At 41.4% G+C, this 12,264-nt stretch overlaps 1 protein-coding gene across 3 annotated transcripts in view; it reads left to right on the forward strand.

Moving 5' to 3' along the window:
- Positions 1 to 12,264, forward strand: part of SCAF8 (SR-related CTD associated factor 8) — a 107,367-nt gene that overhangs the window by 7,078 nt on the left and 88,025 nt on the right. The gene's annotated exons all lie outside the window — the stretch shown is intronic.

A 12,264-nucleotide genomic window follows, 5' to 3' on the forward strand; every position in this document is an offset into this window, starting at 1 on the left:
TTCTTTTGCGTATTAAAAGCCAAGGAGATGACTGGTATATAAATTAACAAAAGAAAGAAAAGAAACTCATAGAGAAAATTTGAGAGGGTGATACTGTGTTAATGAATCCTTTCAGAGGTACTTTTATAACTTTTCCCCCAACAAATATAAAAAACAGGAAATGGATTTGGAAAAAATATTACCTATGTTTACTTTGAACTCCATATCGACCTGTTGCTTTACCCATTTTTATCTTTTTAATGGAGATTTGACTAAATCATGTCAGATTGAAAAAGCTACAAGGCAAGGGTGTCCTTTAACTCCTATACTTTTCATTTTGATTCTAGAAGATTTAATGACTGCTTGGGATGCTAGTAAACCTGTTAAGAATGGTTATCTTATTCAGCACAGTTGCCTTATGAAAAAGAAATCTCAAGAGAAGATACAAACTATTGGATAAAATTAAAAGAAAAGATATTGAAGTACAGAAAATGCCAACAGACTCAAAGATTTTATATCAGATAAAATTGACAAGCTAGCAGATATCTATGTTAACAACAGAAGAAATAGAAACTACTGTATTTTTTGGAGTATAAGATGCACCTTTCACCTTTCAGGGTGCGTCTTACACATTGGCGTAATTTGGGGGCGTCTTACACATTGAATGTAGCCCCACCTACCCACCGGCCCCAAACCTTTGGCCTCTGCCTCCCAGCAATTTACCTCTTTGCAGTAACGGGGCTTGCGGAGGCTTCAATAAGCTATAGCAATCCCTGCAACCTGTAACAGCTAATGAAATTGAAAATGAAATTTGCCATTTGCTCCACATGGCAAATTGGTGGGAGGCAAGATTTTTTTTCTTGTGCTAATCAGGCTGTTTGCTGCAAGAAGGTAAGTCAACAACAGGGGTGGGTTCCTGCCAGTTCTAAACTCTTCTATAGAAGAAGTTCCACAAATCTACAGTGCCGTTTAGAACCGGTTCCAGCTCCCTCCCCCCCACCCATCCGCACATCATCAAGATGAAGAGTGAGAGGAGGAATTCTAGGAGTTGAAGTCCACAAGTCTCAAAGCTGTCAAGTTTGAACATCCTGCTTTTTTTTTCTATAGCGTTAGGGGTGCAAGGATCTTGTAACTTGACAGCTTTAAGACTTGCACACTTCAATGCCAGAGTTTCCGAACCAACATTTTGGTTGCTAAGCAAGAGCGTTGTTAAGTGAGTTTCACCACATTTTACAAGTTGGCCACTCCCACCCAGTCACATGGCTGCCAAGCCATTCCCACAAAGCAGGCCACACCTACATAAGAGGTTCTAAAAAGTTTTGAAACCCATCACTGGTCAACAACTATAAATGCCTATAGAATGTTCAAATTATTATACTTATTTTTTAAAGACTGCTTTATTATTTTAGACAACTTAACAAAATGAAGCAGCTTTTTAAAATAAATGCTTGATCTGAAGAGGCCCCGTGCTATTGTTTTAAAAAGTACTATTCTTTTAAATAGCTGAGAATAACTATACTTCCAAAAAGTACATCATTTTTAACAGCATCTGTACAAGTATAGTCTGAAATATAACACTACAAACAGTGTATATCGTCTGTACTGTTTGTTGCAAGGAGGCAAATTGCTGAGAGGCAGATATTTTCCCCATGTTTTCCTCCCCAAAATCTAGGTGCGTCTTATACTTCGGAGCATCTTATATGGTAAAAATACGGTAAATTGAATTTGGTTACTTGACTCCTTCTGTCCACTTGTTGACAGATGGAAGTAAATTTCCCACTGCTCATCTTCAATTTACTACAGTAATAATAAGAATAGTCAGAATATTTTCTTTAACTTCACTAACATAGTGATACGATTATTGGTTTAATTTGTTTTGTTTTCACAATTTGTTTAATTGTGAAACAATGTAATTGGTTCAGATTCATACACATGTTTATTATTTTGTGCTTTTATTTACTAATGTATTTAGAAAGTATTGCCATCTATTTTATTATAAATTAATATAGTGGTATAAATGCATACTAATTTTATTGCATCTGATTGATTCTTTCTTTTTGTTCCTGTTCATTGATAACAATAAATCAAGGGTTCTGATTTCTTTAATAGCAATTTGAACAAATACAATGCTAATGTGCATAGATTGTTATATTTGTGTACATAAAGAACATAGTGTGATATCCAATTCCAGAATTATGCTTCATTATACCCAAACAAGTAAATCAGCTTTAAGTTAGAGTTTCTGTTTGATGTATAAATCCCAGCCTCTTTGGATACATAAAAGATGATCCCAAATTTGTGTACTTATTTGCTTGCACGTGTGGAGCAATAAATCTGTAATACAGGTTGCATGAGCAGACAACTTGCTTACATTTTTCAGTATAGTGAAAGAAAATTTGTATATAATTTTATATACAATTATAGCCTTTGTTTTTTATCATTACTTGCTGTTTTAAATATTCTCCAATTTTTATGTATATTGTTGTGACAGAATATGGATACCAGTCTATTGGAAGCCTGTTACTTGTAAAGAATTTAGAAAAGAGACAGAACATGGAAAGAATAGCTATTATGATTTGATAATATACTTCAGGTGTTCATTGCTATTAATTGGCAATTTACATAATTACATAAATTGATAGATCAAGGCTATATGAATATCTCATACAGGAATCAAGTAAAATGCTTTCTCCCACCATATCAGGTATATTTTATATATTTACAAAATAAAATATTTATGTAAGTCAAAAAACATAATGCAAGCACGCTTATATTTTTATAATATAGATCTGTATCAGATGAAATATAATGCAGAAAGAGCCATAAGGTGGACTAGTAATATTCCAATCACCTTTTGAAAAGAATACTGGATTAAATGGATGTTTAATCTAAACAAAGAGAGTTCTTTTGAAATATAATCTGTAATTTAATATCTCTTCCTTTATCAAAGCTATCTACCCTTTTCTCTTGATATATATGTATTCTTAAAATAAAATTATCCTTAAAATAAAATTTAAAGAATAATTTCTGCTTGGAAACTATTACTTTGAATTAATATATTTTGTTTAGGGGATTACTTTTGTAGCTTGATTTTTTTAAATATATTTAATTTAAAATGTTTTAATATTCTTTTATGTATATTAATACGGATATAATATTTTTCATGTCTCAGTACATTGAACTGGGAAACCATGACTCATATTTTCTCCATAGTGAGGGGGGAAGAGTATCCAGAATGGGTTGACCTTATCCTCTCATGATTGGATGAGTCAGATAAGCTCTTTGGGCAACGCCCCCTGGCCAGCAGATATTCCCCATATTTCACTCACCCACTCACTGGAAAGGTTGCATCACTCTGGACCTCCAGTAATTTACAAAGGATTAAGGAAAATAAACTTGGACCCAGCGAATCCTGCCTCCCTACATCGCACACAGCCTCCTCCTGCAAGGACTGGACTGCCACAAGCCCCCTGGGGCGGCATGCTGCCCTGGCCACTGAGTGAGACGGAGTCACTCAGTGAGAACCTTTGCCGGGCAAGCAGGAGGACAGGGCACATGCTTCCTAGAGGCAAGCCCTTGCCGCAGAGGCTTCTCAGGAGCAGGAGCGCTCCTCCGCTTCCCTCGGGTTGAGCCACGAACCGCAGGTTGTTAAAACTCCCGGGAAAGCGTGCACTGGCAGCTATCACCAGTGAACAAGGTGAGAGCCTGAGAGGCTCAGAAAGAGCTGCGGGAGGCAGGGGGAGGCGAGAGAGACAGCCTCCAGCGGCAGAGGCAGCCACATGGCAGCCTGCAAAGGCACAAGCTATCTCCATGTGCTCCAGCAAAGAGGAGCCTTTTGAATTTGGAGCTGGGGGCCATCTTGAAACCACGTGGTCCAAGATGGTGGCCCCCAGCAGCTCAGAGGAGGCCGGCAGGAGCCCAGCTCTCAGCCCTCCAGCAACAACCACCACCGGAGGCTCTGAGGAGCCCTTAAAAAGGTGAGAAACCATCGCAGAGGCATTAGCCAAGGGCGGGGGAGGCAGCAAAGGGCCAAAAGGAGGCTTATCAAGGAGGTTAAAGAGGCAGGCGGTAGATCAACCCCCCCCCCCCAAGCCTACCTCCTAGATGAATCACAGAGGCAGCTGCCACAAGGCTTGCAGGAAGAAACCCCCCCCCCAACCTGAGAATTCCTCCCCCCAGGGGAGGATCCCCTTCGGCTTGTCCTCTGGTTTAGGTTTATTGACATTTGACATTTATTGACATTTGTATGCCGCCCACTCCCTAGTAATGGTGTTACAGCAACCCTGCCTCACGATGTATGCAAGCCCATTTCTGTCCCTTTTCTGACTGCCAAGTAACAGGAGAAGGGTTCCCCCTTAAGAACACTCTCCTTTAAGTAGGAGAAAGGGGGGGGGGCGAGAAGGCTCTCAGAAGGAGACCACAGTTAATGGCCAGCAGCTCTTAGTAGCATAAGCTGTGTTTTTTATTGCTAATTCTTGAGGGCGGGGCTATGGTATTTGCCCCGCAGAGCCATTTGGGAAGAAGGGGGAGGAGAGGCCCCATGTGGCCCAAGATGGCAGCCCCCTGCAGCCTGGAAAAAGAGGGGGGAGGAGTAATCAGCCCGGCTGCTAAAGGCTGCAGCTCTCAATGGAGGGACAGAAGAGCCTCCAATCAGGTTAGAGATTACCCCTGAAGGCCTTCCAAGGGTGGGGGCGACTAGGCAAAGAGCAAAATACAATGCAATACAATACTATGCAATACAATAGCAGAGTGGGAAGGGACCTTGCAGTTCTTCTAGCCCAACCCCCTGCCTAGGCAGGAAATCCTATACCATTTCAGACAAATGGCTATCCAACATCTTCTTAAAAACTTCCAGTGTTGGGGCATTCACAACTTCTGGAGGCAAGGTGTTCCACTGATTAATTGTTCTAACTGTCAGGAAATTTCTCCTCAGTTCTAAGTTGCTTCTCTCCTTGATTAGTTTCCACCCATTGCTTCTTGTTCGGCACTCAAGTGCCTTGGAGGATAGTCGGGCTGCCTCTTCTCTGTGGCAACCCCAGAGATATTGGAACACTGCTATTACGTCTCCCCTAGTCCTTCCTTTCAGTAAACTAGACCTACCCAGTTCCTGCAACTGTTCTTCATAGGCTTTAGCCTCCAGTCCCCTGATCCCTTCTGTTGCTCTTCTCGGCACTCTCCCTAGAGTTTCCACATCCTTTCTACATCATGGTGACCAAACTGAATGCAGAATTCCAAGTGTGGCCTTACCAAGGCCTTATAAAGTGGGATTAACACTTCATAGGAGCTTGAGTCTATTCTGCTGTTTATGCAGCCAAAAACTATGTTGGTCTTTCTGGCAGCTGTTGCACACTGCTGGCTCATATTTAAAGGGTTGTCCACTAGGACTCCAAGATCCCCTTCACAGTTACTACTGTGGAGCAAGGTATTCTGTACCTGTGCATTTCGTTTTCGTTGCCTAAAGGTAGAACCTTACTTCATTGAATCTCATTTTCTTAGACAGTGCCCAATGTTCAGTGTATCAAGATCCTTCTGTATCTTTAGCCTGTATTCTGGAGTGTTGGCTATTCCTGCCAGTTTGGGGTCATCTGCAAATCTGATGTGTCCCCCCCCCCCCCCCACCGATCAGCATTTAAGAAACAGAGAGCTAACAGTCATTCTGGCTCCTTCTTATGACCGCTTGAGATAACAGCAGTACTTAAAGAAACAGTACTACTATCATGGCACATGTATTGCTAACCCAACTGTTAGCTTACACACCTTACACCCTCATCCAAATCACTGATGAAGATGTTGAAGAGTACTGGGCCCAACACAGAGCCTTGGGGTACTCCACTGCATTCTTCCCTCCATGAAGAGGCAGTTCCATCGAGGAGTACAGGTGTGTGCGGTTGATCAACCAGTTACAAAGCCATCTGGTGTGACAATGTCTAACCCACATTTTTCTACTTTATCTAGTAGTAGGTTATGGTCTACCTTATCAGGACTTGCTGAAGTCCAAGTAAACTATATCGATGGCATTCCTATGGTCCACTAATGTTGTCACTATATCTAAGAAGGCAATATGGCTAGGCTGGCATGATCTGTTTTTGACAAAACCATATTGGCTTTAGGCTCTTGATCTGTTTTTCTCCCTTTCTGAAGAGGAGAACCACATCAGCAATCCTATAGTAGTTCTCCGGTACTCCAGGATCTCTGAAAGATATGGTTCAGTTGTTTGGAGATCTCGTCTGCCAGTAACCCATCCGGTCCTGGGAATTGAACTTTGGTTAGGGTAGACAGGTGCTCACTTACCATTTCTTCCCTATCTCATCTTGGGTTCCTAATCTGATTTTTGGGGTGCTGTTCTTGATAGGTTGGACTGTTTTATCCCTTTGGGTAAGGACAGATGCCAAACATGAGTTAAATAGTTCTGCCTTACCCCTGCTGCTTGCCACCTTCTGGCCACTTTCTCCCAGCAAGGCACCAATCGTTTCCTTAATCTTTCTTGTTTTTAACATGTGGGAAGATGCCCCCTTTTGTATTTTTTAAAATTATTGTTGTTGTTTTTGTTGTTGTTATGGTTGTTGTTATTATTATTTTACCTTTGCGGCAGGCCTTTCTTTATTGTGAGCCTTAGCTTCCCTCACTTCATCTTTACACGCACTCTAGTGGCTGACCATTGAACTCCGTCTGTGTTTACATTCAGAATATCTCTGCGCTAATCCTAGCCATAGAATCACAGCACCCTTATGGCCAGGGGAAAAAGGGTCAGACAGGCCAGTCCCGATGCCAGAACCCACCACAAACTCAGAATGGGATGTCCAATTTTGAGAAATTGCAGAAGCAACTCAGATAGCCTATGATCTTAGAAAGCATTCGCTGAGGGCAGAACATATAGCAGGGGTGGAGAACATCAGAGCCGACTGGCTCAGCCAGACCGTGGTGGACAATTTGGAGCGGAAGCTGCAGCCAGCAATCTTCAAGGAGCTGGCGAAGTGCATCGGACAGCCAGAGGTTGACTTATTCACCATGCCCCTCAACGCTCAGCTCCCCAAGTTCTTCTCCAGGTACCAGACACGGGGGGGCAGAAGGGGTGGACGCTCTGTGAAGCCCCTGGCCCAGGGGTCGTCGGTATGTCTTTCCGCCCTTACCCCTGATCCCCAGGGTCATATGGAAAATCCTTTGGGAGGGGGCGGAAGGGGTTCTGTTGGCGCCTCACTTGCCCCGGAGGCTGTGGTTTGCAGATCTCCAGTCGCTTTCAGGGAAGAGACCCTGGAAAATCCCTCAGGAGGGGATATCCCTTAACCAGGGGTCACTGGAGCACCCAGACCCTCAATGGCTCCAGCTGACCGCTTAGCTCTTGAGCAGAGCATCCTGGGGAAAGACTTCTTCCCCCCAGGCTGAAGACTGCCTGCACACCCTACACAGAGCGTGTCTATGGCTCCATGTGGCGGGCCTTTGCCTCATGGTGTAACTCCCTGGGGTACAATCCTATCCAGGCCTCAGTGCCTCAGATTCTGGACTTCCTCCAGGCAGGTCGGGACAGAGGGTTAGCTCCTAACACGATTAGGAGACAGGTTTCAGCCATCTCGTCAGTTCTCCTGCGTGGCAGGAGCCAGAGCTTGACTCGCCATCCTATGGTCAGGCAATTCCTCAAGGGGACTTCCAACCCCAAACCGCACATGGTGTTCAGGTACCCTTCCTGGGACTTTCACAGGGTAGGGGACGCTCCAACAGGCGCTCCATTTGAGCCTTTACAAACAGTTTCCCTTAAGTTCCTGACTCTTATGGTGGCCCTTCTGGTGGCCATCTCCTCCGCCAGGTGGATATCCGAACTGCAAGCTCTGTCCACCAGGGAGGATCTCTGCGTCTTCCACCAAGACAGGGTGGGGTTACGACTGGATCCGTCCTTCATCCCCAGGGTGGGCCCCTGCTTCCATCAAGCCCAGGAACTGATTTGCCCAACTCCTGTCCAGACCCTTCTCACCCATTGGAGAAGAAGTGGCACACTCCGGGCGTAAGGAGGACTCTGAGGATTTACCGCAGGAGAACCAGGCAAACAGGAAATCCGAAACTTTGTTTGTCTCCTTCCAACCAGGTCCTGGGTAACGAGGTGACTTCCATCACAATAGGCAGGTGGTTGCGAACCTGCATTGCCACTCATACCAATCGCAGGGCTTACAGACACCAATCGTATCTCATGTCACTCCACGCGGAGCGCAGTCACATCCACGGCCTGGGCCACGCAGACATCCGAAATTTGGAGGGCAGCCATGTGGGCTTTCCCCTCTCCCTTTGCTAGGAACTATAAACTGGACTCTTTTTGCCTCGGCAGAAGCCTCTTTGGCCGCAGGACGTTGCAGGCGGTTCACAGGGCGGGTTCCACGCCTCAACTGGCATGAGGGGGGGACATGGGGCCTCAGGGATCTCCCTCCCTAGGGACGTGCAGGCTTTGGTACGTCCCATTCTGGATACTCCTCCCCCCTCACTATGGAGAAAGGGCGTTGGTACTTACCTGATACGCCTCTTCTCATAGTGGGAGGGGGAGTATCCAGTCCCTCCCTGACTATGTTTGTATGACTAAATGTTATGTTCATTGTTTTATGAAGTTATATAAATATTGATGTCGAAGACAATAAAGCTAAGAACTGAATTAAGAGTCTGGAGTGAATGGTGCAACGAGTCGGATAGAGCTCTTCGTCAAATATGGGGAATATCTGCTGGGCAGGGGACGTTGCCCAAAGAGCTTATCTGACTCATCCATTCATGAGAGGACAAGGTCAACCCATTCTGGATACTCCTCCCCCCACTATGAGAAGAGGCGTATCAGGTAAGTACCAACGCCATTTTTTCACTTTCATAGGATAAGATATTGTGTAATACTGATGCCAAATCTACAAATCATAATTTTAAAATTGTATTGGTTAAATCTCTGCAATACAAAAAAATCATTTTTTTAAAACGTGGCATCTTAGTTTTGAATATTTTGCTGCTCTTTCTGTAGATTTCAATATTATAGTGGAGATTTTTTAATAAATTGGTATATTGGTATATTTTTTATTCATTGTATATTGGGAAGATTGGCTACAGAGGTAAAAGAAGAAAAATCCTTTTATATATTTATTTTTTAAAAAATAATTCTGAAGCAAATTTTTCTATAAAAGTAAAAATAATAAGCACCTTCATCTCCTACAAACATGCTGGTTTCAAATTGTACCAAACGAATACAATTTCATTGTTCAGCCATTCATTTTAGAACAAAAATGAAGATAGAACAGTTAAGAAATTAAAGAGTGAGTAGATAGCATGTAGATAAATGTTATGGAAGCAAAATTAACAGTAAATGGCCACTACAAATAATTTATAAATTATTTTGAGACTTTTAATTTTGTTTCAAATTGGTTGTAATTAACCATTTACAATAACATATATACAATCCAGTAGAATGAAACCTACATATTTCATTTCATATTTCAAAACTCTTTTAACACATGATTTAATGGATACTGTTACCCTGAATCTTTATACATCAAAGGCAACAGCTAGAGTTTGTAGTAAGACCCACTGGATTGAGAGGTCTAGTTTTTGTTTATTGGTTGAATAGAATAATACTGTAAAAATGCAAGTATTTGAAAACTTACTGTTTCTCTGAGTATTAAATAATTTCTGATTAAGCAGAGTTTTGGAACAGATTTTGTCTCCGGGCCTACTTTTCCACAATGGGTTTCTCCTTGGTTTGGTCTTGTTATTTAGTTTACCTAAGAATATGCATCTGCCATTGTTTTTCAAAGATGAATTTGCTGTAGATGTGTTTTTCTGACTTCTGGAAACCCTAAAAGAACTGTTTACTAAGCCTTCCAAATAAATAATTTAAAATATAGGCTCATTTTATAGATGTATAGTACAGTTTACAGTACTAAAATGTCATTTGTTTTTTTATTTTCACTAAGGGGGGGGGATGTAGTCATGAAGACACTATATTTTTGGTAAACCAGAAGAATCAATACTAGGCTAGTTAGCATACCTTTGGATCTTATAGGCAACATGTAGCAGGATCAAATTCCTTTGGCCTCACTCTTATCTCAGAGTGGAAAGATGAGAGTGGATGAAGTTTATTGAGAACTTCATTGTAAACTTCTCAAAAGGTTCAGTAACAAAAGCTGTTTGAGGCTTTGATACTTGCCTTGTGTTTCTTTTATTAATAGAGTAAGTTTTGTGTCATACATTAACAGTGGTTCCCTGTGTTATGTTTTAAGAAAAAGATGGATGATGTTGAAGGTAGAGTTTAACTGACTTAGAATTAGATTGTTAAACTTCAAAACTTCTGTATCATGTGGCAGAATCATGTAGGAATAGCCACAAATTTAGTTCTCAGGAAAGTTTATCTGGAGTTAGGGTAGTTTGTGGTAACTTCTCTGTCAACTTCTTAATTCCTCTGCAGAGGAAAATCAAGCAAATAACAAGGGTTCACAGTTATCCATTCCCATAGGGACAAGTGTAGCAAAGAAATGTTATTTTGCTCCCTTAGTACATGTCCAGCAGAGATGGGTTGCTCTTGGTTCGGCCCGGTTCGACCGAACTGGTAGTGGAATTGTGGCCTGAGAACCAAGAGCGACCCAGACTTGCCATGCTCCCAAACTGATTTCCCGATCTCATATGCCGTTGCCGACATGTTTCTGCGCATGCACAGAACAATTTTTAGTCAACTGCGCATGCACCAGCAATGTGTGGCTGGCACGAGCACACAGTGAACTGGTACCAACCGGCATAGGAATCCACCCCTGATGTCCACTATTTTTCCAGTGCAGTTTTTGTTGTCATCTACTCTGGAAAACAGAGAGAAAACTGCAACTCTCAAGTTCTTTCTGCAACAAATGTTCATAAAATGTTGAAACTTGTTGTTCTACATAATTTTGTTTCAGATTTAATTAAAATATCTAATTAATCCAGGACAGTTGTATAGAATCTACTTCATTTTTTTACAAGCTTGAGAGAGTGATTGTGATGCTTATAGAAGTTAACCTACAATTTGTCTTCTGGACCTTTGCCCTTTACACTTCATTTGAAGTCAGTTGGCAGGAGTAAGGGAAGATGACTTTTATATGGAAGGAAAACTCTCACCAGATCCACAAGTTTATAGTTACCACCAATTATTAATTTTAATATTCCTCTTTTGGGCAGGTTGATTGAATTTATGGTTGCGATTCAATTATTGTATAAACATTTTTCAAGATTAATATTAGTATTTGCTTTATTATTTTATAAATTCCTATTGTAATCCATTTGCTTAAATCAGAAATAGTTTTTCAATAATTTTAATATATGAAAAAGTATTGGAAGAGAGTGGGAAATAGCACTTAGATTTAGATATAGTTAACATCTGTATATATTAACTTAGTGTCCCATAGTACTATTGTATGTAAAGGGAAAGGGAGTAAGATAAAGGTTGTCAATCATTTTAATTAGCAGATCTGCTTGAGGCTTGTAAATAGCTGAGATTTGCAAGGGCTGGTGCAAAAGCCCTGAAAGCTTATGCAATTTGGTTTAATTATTGCTTCATTGGTGGCATTTAGGGATGCTGGGTATTATGGTGGCCAGAGGCATTACATTGCTCATTTATGGAGTGGATAACAATGAACAATGTAACAATATATGAACCTGCGTTGATGTGCTCAGGAGTTGTGTCTAGAATATTTTCTGTATTTAAGAATAGTACATATATGGTCTTCCTTTATTTAAACTTCATTGAACATAGGAAAACTTGGTCTAACTGTTTAACATCTTAAATATGTGGACTTGTGAGTTCCTGATTATGCTCTGAATTTTCCTATTCCATCCCCCAGGTTAAGTGCCATTATTCCATTCAAAAATACATAGTGGCAAGTAAAACACTTGACCAGATAGAACATTTTCATGGGGGAATACTCAAACTCAGGTTTTGTGGAACTCAGGTAGGAAGGGCATTAGGGTGAAAATCTCAAGAAGCAAACTGGCAGGCAAATATTGGTTTCAGTGAAAGAGTGGTATTACCTCCCTTCCATACATCAGTAAATCATCTTCATCTGTTAAGCTTCAGGTAGCACATCCAGTTATGATCAGCTGCTGATCATGATAATAATTGATAACTTGCCAGTGTGGACAGTATCATAATCATCTTTATGGTGGCTGACCATCCATCACTTCTGATTTTTCTTTTCTTTAAAATACATGGTTAACCTCTTCCTGATGTATGAATGTCATGCTAGATTGTGCTGTAAATAAATCAGCAATGAATTGTAGATTGAGATAATGGTTATAATACTTTAT

This window comes from Thamnophis elegans, chromosome 4 (genome assembly GCF_009769535.1).
Source record: "Thamnophis elegans isolate rThaEle1 chromosome 4, rThaEle1.pri, whole genome shotgun sequence".
In the NCBI taxonomy this organism is placed as follows: Eukaryota; Metazoa; Chordata; class Lepidosauria; order Squamata; family Colubridae; genus Thamnophis; species Thamnophis elegans.